The sequence below is a fragment of the Heptranchias perlo genome, chromosome 34 (assembly GCF_035084215.1).
Source record: "Heptranchias perlo isolate sHepPer1 chromosome 34, sHepPer1.hap1, whole genome shotgun sequence".
NCBI lineage: Eukaryota > Metazoa > Chordata > Chondrichthyes > Hexanchiformes > Hexanchidae > Heptranchias > Heptranchias perlo.
This window is the reverse complement of record NC_090358.1, coordinates 16517138-16527890: the sequence shown is the minus strand read 5'-3', so window position 1 is coordinate 16527890 and position 10753 is coordinate 16517138.

The window sequence follows — 10753 nt, the reverse complement described above, 5'->3', positions numbered from 1 at the left end:
GACCTCGTCCTCACCAATCTACCTGTTGCAAATGCATCTGTCCATGACAGTATTGATAGGAGTGACCACTGCACGGTCCTCGTGGAGACGAAGTCCCGTCTTGGTAGTGGTTGTTGGAGGCCAATCACCTCATACGTATTTGAAAACTGAGTGTTAGATTCACACTCATGCTTGTTACCAGGGAGAGTGTGGCTAGAGTTTTCAACTTCAGTGCTTACGAGCCCATGATTTTCTCCTCATTAAAGTTAATGGGAAGAATTCTTGGGCTGGCGAGTACAGAAGTGGAAAACTCTGGCTTATAACTACAAGTTTCGCAAAATTGTATTGGAGAAAAGCCTGACATTAGATTCTGGCTGGGCTAACTGTTAACCTCCATAAGCATAATGAACAACTTTTAAAGAGTCCTGAATGAGTCACATTGCTGCAGGAGTTCCTCAGGGCAGTGTCCTTGGCCCTACCATCTTCAGCTGCTTCATCAATGACCTTCCCTCCACCATAAGGTCAGAAATGGGGATGATTGCACAGTGTTCAGTTCCATTCGCAACCCCTCAGATAATGAAGCAGTCCTTGCCCGCATGCAGCATGACTTGGTCAACATCCAGGCTTGGCAAGTGGCAAGAAACATTCGCGCCAGGCAATGACCATCTCCAACAAAAGAGAGTCTAACCACCTCCCCTTGACATTCAACGGCATTACCATCGCCGAATCCCCCACCATCAATATCCTGGGGGTCACCATTGACCAGAAACTTAACTGGACCAGCCATATAAATACTGTAGCTACAAGAGCAGGTCAGAGGCTGGGTGTTCTGCGGCGAGTGACTCACCTCCTGACTCCCCAAAGCCTTTCTACCATCTACAAGATACAAGTCAGGAGTGTGATGGAATATTCTCCACTGGCTTGGATGAGTGCAGCTCCAACAACACTCAAGAAGCTCGACACCATCCAGGACAAAACAGCCCGCTTGATTGGCACCCCATCCACCACCCTAAACATTCACTCCCTTCACCACCGGCGCACAGTGGCTGCAGTGTGTACCATCCACAGGATGCACTGCAGCAACTCTCCAAGGCTTCTTCGACAGCACCTCCCGAACCCACGACCTCTACCACCTAGAAGGACAAGAGAAGCAGGTACATGGGAACAACACCACCTGCACGTTCCCCTCCAAGTCACACACCATCCCGACTTGGAAATATATCGCCGTTCCTTCATCGTCGCTGGGTCAAAATCCTGGAACTCCCTTCCTAACAGCTCTGTGGGAGAACCTTCACCACACGGACTGCAGCGGTTCAAGAAGGCGGCTCACCACTACCTTCTCAAGGGCAACTAGGGACGGGCAATAAATGCTGGCCTCACCAGTGACGCTCACATCCCATGAACGAATAAAAAAAAAAGCCAACTACATTTTGAATGCTCCTAATGTCTTTGGTGGGGATATCGGGAGGAGGCCGAGATGGATCATCCACTTGGCACTTCTGGCTGAAGATAGTTGCAAACACTTCAGCCTTGTCTTTTGCACTCACGTGCTGGACTCCGCCATCATTGAGGATGAGGATGTTTACAGAGCCTCCTCCTCCCGTTAGTTGTTTAATTGTCCGCCACCATTCACGACTGGATGTGGCAGGACTGCAGAGCTTTGATCTGATCTGTTGGTTGTGGAATCGCTTAGCTCTGTCTATAGCATGTTGCTTCCGCTGTTTAGCATGCATGTAGGCCTGAGTTGTAGCTTCACCAGGTTGGCACCACATTTTTAGGTATGCCTGGTGCTGCTCCTGGAATGCTCTTCTGCACTCCTCATTGAACCAGGATTCATCCCCTGGCTTGTTGGTAATGGTAGAGTGAGGAATATGCCAGGCCATGAGGTTACAGATTGTGCTAGAATACAATTCTGCTGCTGCTGATGGCCAACAGCGCCTCATGGATGCCCAGTTTTGAGCTGCTAGATCTGTTCTGAATCTATCCCATTTACACAGTGATAGTGCCACACAACACAATGGATGGTGTCCTCAGTGTGAAGACAGGACTTCGTCTCCACGAGGACTGTGCAGTGGTCACTCCTACCAATACTGTCATGGACAGATGCATCTACGACGAGTAGATTGGTGAGGACGAGGTCAAGTAAGTTTTTCCCTCGTGTTGGTTCGCTCACCACCTGCCGCAGGCCCAGTCTGGCAGCTATGTCCTTCAGGACTCGGCCAGCTCGGTCAGTAGTGGTGCGACCGAGCCACTCTTGGTGAAGTCCCCCACCCAGAGTACATTCTGTGCCCTTGCTACCCTCAGTGCTTCCTCCAAGTGGTTTCAACATGAAGAAGGACTGATTCATCAGCTGAGGGAGGACGGTAGGTGGTAATCAGCAGGAGGTTTCCTTGCCCATGTTTGACCTGATGCCATGAGATTTCATGGGGTCCGGAGTCAATGTTGAGGACTCCCAGGGCCACTCCCTCCTGACTGTACCACCACCTCTGGTGGGTCTGTCCTGCCGGTGGGGCAGGACATACTCAGGGATGGTGATGGAAGATTCTGGGACATTGGCTGAAAGGTATGATTCTGTGAGTATGGCTATGTCAGGCTGTTGCTTGACTAGTCTGTGGGACAGCTCTCCCAATTTTGGCACAAGTCCCCAGATGTTAGTCAGGAGGACTTTACAGCGTCGACTGGGCTTGGTTTGCTTTTGTCGTGTCCGGTGCCTAGTGGTCCGATGCCGGGTGATCCATCCGGTTTTATTCTTATTATGACTTTTTTTAGTGAGATTTTACAACTGAGTGGCTTGCTAGGCCATTTCAGAGGACAATTAAGAATCAATCACATTGCTGTGGGTCTGGAATCACATATAGGCCAGACCGGGTAAGGACAGCAGGTTTCCTTCCCTAAAGGACATTAGTGAAGCAGATGGGTTTTTACGACAATCTGGCATTTCATGGCCACCATTACTGGTACTAGTTTTTTTAATGCCCGATTTTTAAAAAATTAAAAAAAATTTTTTTTATTGAATTTAAATTCACCAGCTGCCGTGGCGGGATTTGAACTCATGACTGCGGATTATTAGTCCCGGCCTCTACATAACCACTATATTACTGTATAAGGCTCTAAGGCTGGGAAAGTTGGGGTCCTCAAGGGGTGAGCTTCAATTGGCTGAATGATCCTATCTGTTATGTTCTTGCAATAACAGATATTGCAGTCTATTCTAATGCTCTTAGTTACAGAATACAAAAAAATTAATAATGCATTTTACACAGCATGTGTTCTCTAAAGACATATAAATTATCTTCTTGTTTGAAATGCACACTTCACTTATTATTTTCCAGGCAGCCAGAAATACCTCAGAAATCAAGCAGCTCCAGAACGCACTCAAGCTCAACAAGTGTATTCATTAAAAAAAATCATGGGTTTTAAAAATACCTGTTGTAACAGAAAGGAATTTTTGTTTATTCAAAGAAACCCAGCTACATCTTGTAAGTAAACTTTATATTATTGCTTTATCCTTAATATGGAAAAAGTACTTGAACTTGCAGCTCCCATGTGACTCTCATTCTGTTGTTTATCTCTTGCACTTCTCTCTCTCTCATATTTTCTGCCTTAGACTTCTGCTGCTTTCCTTCCCTCATTTGCCTCATCATATATCACTCTCTGCTGGTTTATTTTCTTATCTTCAAACAGTGTAAGGGTGAATAAAAATTGTGTGTGCAAGACTGGTTTACAATCTACCAAAATGCTGTTTGATTGAAGGGATGCACAGCTGCCATGAAGCTAACTAGTTTCCTCCTCAAACAAACACTATAGCAATCGATAGATACCTACTGTAAAGCTAGCTACCTCCATCTCCACTACACTCATGAGGATTGAATAGATGTGCGATGTTGACTACTGATGTGCCTATTCAACATTGTTGTATTATTGATTAGGCCATTGAAAATGACTTACCTTTGTATACCAGTACAATTTCTTCAAATTGTTCTCTGCTCCAAGCAACCAGTAGGGTCAAACCTACACTCTTGTTTTCTTGCCTCTGGCTGCATCCTGCAATGATACTTTAACCTAGAAATTATTGGTGTGCTAATCAAGGGTCTGCTTACAAATGGAAATTGTTATTTATGCAGAATTGTATGTGAGTCACTTATGTCCGTGCAGATTACACTGCAAAGTCTGGCAAGGGGTAGCTGGATCTGTGCAGTCATGGGAAAATAGTTATCTGCGCTGCGGTCCACAATGGAGCATGTGGCAACTCCTGTGGCATCTGCAACAGAGCTCTCAGGGGCAGAGGTCATTGAGAGCATCTCCCATGAATGCTCACACTGCTTCTATTGAGGCCTTGGGCTCAAATCATAGCCTAAAGTTCTGCTCTCCTACAGATCAGTGAACATGCTAATGGAGTAACCAGGAGCAGGGGCATGACTGTGGTAAGAATGAATCAGACAGCTGTCTCTCAAGGTGATGCCATATTCAGCTCATCAAGCATCCTTGCTCAAATGACAGTAGGTGTGTCAGAATGCGAGCAGAACCAGCCAGCCACAACAGGAGTGGATGTGGGTGATTTGGTTGCAGGGCCACCATACAGCATGCAGTAGGACCACCAGGCTAGCGGCAAAACCCTGAAGTCAGCCTGTACACTTAGTCCTTCCACAAGAGAAACCATGTAGAAAAAGTAGTGATTTAGTGTCACACATCAAAAATATATCACAAGCACCAAGGGGAAAGAAAATGGCAAATCAGGATGACAACATTCACACCATACAATGGATGAAATTAATTCAGTGTGTTTGATTTAAACCTTGTGTTGAGTATTAATGTGTAATGGCTTAGAGTAATGCACAACCACAGCAAAAGATGGGTGTTACTATTAGTTAAGGAAGTGTGCAGGAAAGTGTTGCATTTTATTTTGTAGGTGCAGACAATAAGTTTCAGAAATGGGGCAACTCAGGCACTTACTTGACTATATCTTGCATTAGTGTCTGGTGCGTCAGTCTTCCAGGCTGCACTGATATTTCACCAACTATTCCTCATTGTTGCTGTCACTTCCTGCTTTGGCATGGTTTCATGATTCCACTGTTCTTGCTACATGATGAGGCCGCTTTACAGAGTGAAGTTATACATCTCACAGTAGATGGCATTGACCCTTGAGAACCTGGGAGGGCTGTATTGCAATGTGCAATGTGCTCCTGATGTGTCAAAATCCTGTAGTATGTTCAATAAGCACCCTTGGTGGTAGCATGAACCTCATTGTATCTGTGCTCTGCTTCTGACCATGGATGACCAAACAGTGTCATTAGCCATTGCTGCAGGGGTAGCCTTTTTCTCCCAGGAGCCATCCTGTTCATCTTTCCCCTCCAAATAAGATTGGCAGAGAATGATTGGTGGGAAATAAAAGTATTGTGGGAGCGGCCAGACATTGACCTGCATGATTCTGTGCTGGGGTACTCACGTACCAACTACACATTGATAGGGTGTAAACCCTTTGGTTCATGTAAGCCACAGTCTTATGTACAAGAGCCTGAAAGGTCAACTGGGTGCAATGAAGAACTCCTTGCACTCTTGGAAAGTTAGCAAACTGGTGGAATTTGTATGGTTCTCTCATGCTACTGGTGCTGGTCAGTGGCAAATGTGATGAAGGTGTTGACTTTGTTAACTAATACATTTGCCACTTCCTTCATAAATCTATCGACAGTAAACTGGTTGACTGCAAATGGCACCAATGCTATTCTGGAAGGAGCTGGTACATAAAAAATGAGGATCATGTGACTTCAACAGCGGCTAGCAGTACCAGGAGGACTTCCTTTAGGAGATGGGAGAACTCTGGCAGTGTCTTTCTGCTAAGCCTTAGCGTCCATAGCACTGCTTTTCAGTCACTTGCCAGGTGGCTGTGCGTGGAATACTCTATCCGATGGCTAATGGCAAGAACGGACTTTTGTCATGGTGCAACCAGTTCGGTCCTGTCACACGTAGGGCTTGAAGTAATGAAGCATTTTTGATGCAAAAGTTATGTTTTGGTGGAGGGGCCTGGAATTTGAGGTGTAAGTCAGATACACCAGTGTTACATCTGTTCTAAAATACACACTAAATTCTGGTAGAAATGGTTGCTGTCAAAAGATGCGCCTGCCCCCAAAGTGGTGCATGAATTTATAAGAGGATAACAAGGGCCAAAGCTGACATTCCAGAAATTCCACCATTTACACCAGAATTGCACCTGACTTAAATGAAGCTTGTGGAAGAGAGGGATAAGTTGCCTGCCTGACTTGTCAAACCAGGAACTGGTTCATTTTATGGGCTTTGGTGTCTAAAATATCAACTTTGACTGAAGCTATTCGAAAAAGATTTTCTCAAGTGCGCAACTTAAAAAGGATTCTGCAAGCTGCCTTTCAGCAGTTTCAGGCAGGGAAATACATTCCTTTCCACCCTCTGTCATGGAGACCCTGGGTTCACTACGGGCACTCCCAAAAGGCCTTTATGACGGACACAGAACATGAGCAGGAGAAAGAGGAAATGACAGAGGCATGCAGGATAAGGCTCGACCAAAGGGAAAGAAGACTAACCAGGAGATATCCTTCTACCAGAGTCTACAGACCACGCTGTTCTCTCAATTCTGTCTCGGAAGAGTTCCACTTAAGGAAGTAACAATTCAGTAAGGAGGCATAAATGGAACTCTGTCTCCCATTGCAAACTGACCTCCAAACATCATCTCAAGAACAAAAAAGAAAGAGCAAATTAATTTCAAAAATCTGGATTTCAAATCACAAAGTTGTTCTGCTATGCACAAATATATTTACAGCAAGTGCTTCTTATTACCATGTGCTAGCCCCAAGTGTCTCTCTGTGGTGTTCTTACACCTATCCTGGTGCTGTGCCAAGGTGATACTTGAGGCTCAGGGGATGTCATTAGTGTCAGGAATCAGGAGCCTCTTGGTAGCAAGGCAGCCCTTGTCACAGGGCTTCTGAGTCCCAGGAGGACTCTGCAGCAGGCTGCAGATTTTGTGCAGCATCGTCCTACGTCCTGACACCTACATGAACAAACATCTGAGGGGGCTGGCTGGAAAAATCACATGAACTGTTATCAGGGAACAGGATAGCAGCATAAAGGCAAACTTTGGCCAGGCCACTTGTGCTGGGTCCTGGATCTGAATGCCCACTGGTCAGCAGGAGGGCCGACCTGAGGATGAACGATCCTGCAGACTCTGAGAGATGTCACCTTAAAGCTCACTGAAGTTGTTTTCCATTATTCTTTCCGAAAGGTCCCCCAACATCCACTTTGAATGCTGTCGTGGGGATGAATGCAAAAGTTCGCCATGCCAGCACCTGCTCAAAGTAGCGCTGGATTGTGCCAAATCCTTCTCTAATATTGGTGCTAAGGATGGCATTAGACTTCACTGTGACTCCTGCCATCTGTCTCAAGTTCTCTGAGATGGACCTCAGTGCTTCCATGTGAGTGCAATGCTCATCCAGCATCCTTCTTTTTTGAGCAAGACCCTATAGATCTGAGTCTGCAGACCTGGGAGCCAGGAGCTGACTTGTGTGGAGCCTTTGCTCCTCACTGTCAGATCCCACCTTCACCTCTGAATCCTCTGGCACTGTGAGGATAATGAATGAAGAAGTACCACATATATAAAAAGACTGTAAGGAAGGGTTGGGGCGGCTGACCTTGGCTGCTCTGGTGAAGTGGCTAAACTTCTTCCTGCACTGCATTGAAGGAAGGGACACAGTGCCACAGCTACCTCCCTCCACAAAGTATATCCAACATTCTTGGTGGGGCTCAGGCCCCCCACCCCAAATAGACAGTCCATCCTGCTCTGTTTCTCCATTACAAGGACATGCAGGTCCAGATCCATGAAGTTTGCTGCTGGTTTCTTTGATCTGGCTGCCATCTTGTCACTCAGGTTGCCTGCTTCCTCCAGGGTTGCCTTGATAAGCAGTGGTAGGTTTGATTTCCCGTTGCTGCATCAAGTCGTTGTCTTTTCTCCAAATATTCCCTGGCCCCCAGCCCCCACCTCCCCTCCCCAAGTATTTTCTGGGCTATTCCCTCATCTATCCATCTGGGGTATTACTCCAATCCCAGCACTATTTTCTGGCCCCACAGCTTTTCTGAGGCATTGCAATCTGTATTTACACAGCCTCTGCATTCCTGCCTATTTCAATTAGCCGATGCCACAATTTACAGCAGAAGTCCCATTCCACCAGAGCAACGGTATTGTCAGAATTTCCCAGCCAATAATCTCTGACAGTCTTTCCTGCTCTTGCTGGCCCGGTCAGATAAGAAGTGTAGATGACTGTGAAATTAGACCCCTGCTTCAGTGGGCCAGTTTAAATTTGGCTGCCTGTAATCTTCTGCTGGCAATGGCCCCGGTCTGTAAATCTTGTGGGCCCCACTTCCATCAGTTTACTGGTCACTGGTATCATAAGAGCAACGGAAAATCTGATGGATGATCCCATCCCACTGGCCCAGCCTCCATCTCGAGCTGATGTGAATCCAGAAGAAAATCTGACCCAACATTTCTCACATAGTAAACACATAAGTTACATCATTCACAACATCATTAAGCTTACCATACTTTTTTTTCTGTATTTTATACCTCTTCAATGATATTTCTGCATAAAGGCCTGCCTCTCTTTCAAAGATCTGGGAACCTGCTTTTTCCCACAACTCTCACAGTTTCAGGGGTTCACTGAGCCAGATAACAGAGATGACAACTCCAAGGATGCACTAGTGTCACTTAGTGCAAGCACTCTGTGTACTTCAACTCCTACAATTCAGATTAAGGCTGCCTCCCTTCTAAGTCTAATGAATGACATCACATTTTGGAGTGGTGGGGATTCTTTTGTGATTGACAGAAAAACTAGTTATTCAAGGAGCATAGCAAGGAATTTCTGTTTGCAAGTCCACCTTCAACCTTCCGCCTCATCCCTGCCCCCTGATCCTGTCTGGCAATGTAAAAAGAATAACGGTACTAAAACTCAGGGGAGCCATTATTAGGATGAGTGAATACTCAAGGTAGATGGATGTAAGAAAGAAAGAACTTGCATTTACTCTGGCAGATTTTTCTTACAGGTGTTGGCCTTGACTCAGTGGTAGCACTCTTGTCTCTGAATCAGAAGGTTGTGGGTTCAAGCTCCACTCTGGAGACTTGAGTACATAATCTAGGTTGGCACTTCAGCATAGTACTGAAGGAGTTTTGCACTGTCAGAGGTGCTGTCTTTGGATAAGAAGTTAAGAAGGCCTTGCCTGCCCCTTTCATGTAAATGTAAGAGATCCCATAGCATTATTCAAAGAAGAGCAAGGGAATTCTCCCAATGTCTTGGCCAACATTAATCCCCTAACTAACATCACTAAAAACATTTTCTGGTCATTTCTCTCATTGCTGTTTGTGGGACTTTGCTGTCCGCAAGTTGGCTGTCACATTTACCTGTATTACAATAGTGACTACACTTCAAAAATACTTCATTAGCTGTGAAGCGCTTTGGTCATCCTGAGGTCATGAAAGGCACTATAATAAATGTATGTTCTTTCTTCTCTTTGTTTACAGACTTTTATTCATTCCTGTCAAATGAAAAACACTAGAAAATTGTTGGTGTTATAAGGATTTTTTTCCTTTGAAGTTCAATCAATTTGTTTACATCAGTCAGGCAATCAAATTGTAAAGAGTTTTAATACCTTTGTTAAACATGGGAAAACGGCTTATAATAGTTGTATTTCCTTTCCTGTATTTCCACTCTAATAAGTGCCGTGGCTACTAGGGCAGGTCAAAGGCTAGGTATTCTGCAGTGAGTGGCTCACTTCCTGACTCCACAAAGCCTCTCCACCTGGATAGGTGCAGTTGCAACAACACTCAAGAAGTTCAACACCATCCAAAACAAAACGGTCCGCTTGATCGACACTTTACCCACTAGCCTAACCATTCACCCTGGTGTACCGTGGCTGCAGTTTCTGCTATCTGCAGGAAACACTGCAGCAGTTCACCAACACTTCTTCGGCAGGCGCTCCCAAATCCGCAACCTCCACCACCCAGAAGGAAAGGGGCAGCAGGTCCCTGGGAACACCATCACCTCCAAGCTCCCCTCCAAGTCACACACCATCCTGACTTGGACACATATTGCCTTTTCTTCATTGTTGCTCGGTCAAAATGCTGGAACGCCCTACCAAACAGCACTGTGGGACCAACTACATGAGGACTGCAGTGGTTCAAGAAGACGGCCCACCACTACCTTCTTGAGGGCAATTGAAGATGGGCAATAAATGCCGGCCTCGAATAGTTTTTTTTAAACTCGACAGTATTCATGCAAGAAGCACAACAGGATTTGCATCTGTCTGTCATGCTGCATAGATTAGCACATTAATCAAGACATCAAAGAGAATATTTTTATCAGCTATCTGGTTCCCATAAGATGACTGCCTCTATCTTGCATTTCTTTTCTAGTGAAGCGACAGCAGCCCCCATTTTAAACCTAACAATGAATTACTTTAAAGGAAGTAAAATAAAGGCAGAAATTCCTGTTTTGTCACAAATACCTACCTTTATCATTTTTGATAATATCCACTGTATAGTTTACTGATAACATGCAAATACTCTATCAAGAGTCTGAAGCCAAGGTTTTAAAAAAAATAAGTTAAATGCAATGATCATATTTGCAGGTTTGCTTTAAAGTAGTTCTCTATGTTCAAAGTACTTATGTTTGACATTGCTGTTCAACGCTGTACTAAACCGTAGCAAACAAGTGGCTCAGTGTACATCATTCACTATTATGTTGTACAACAGAATATTAGAACA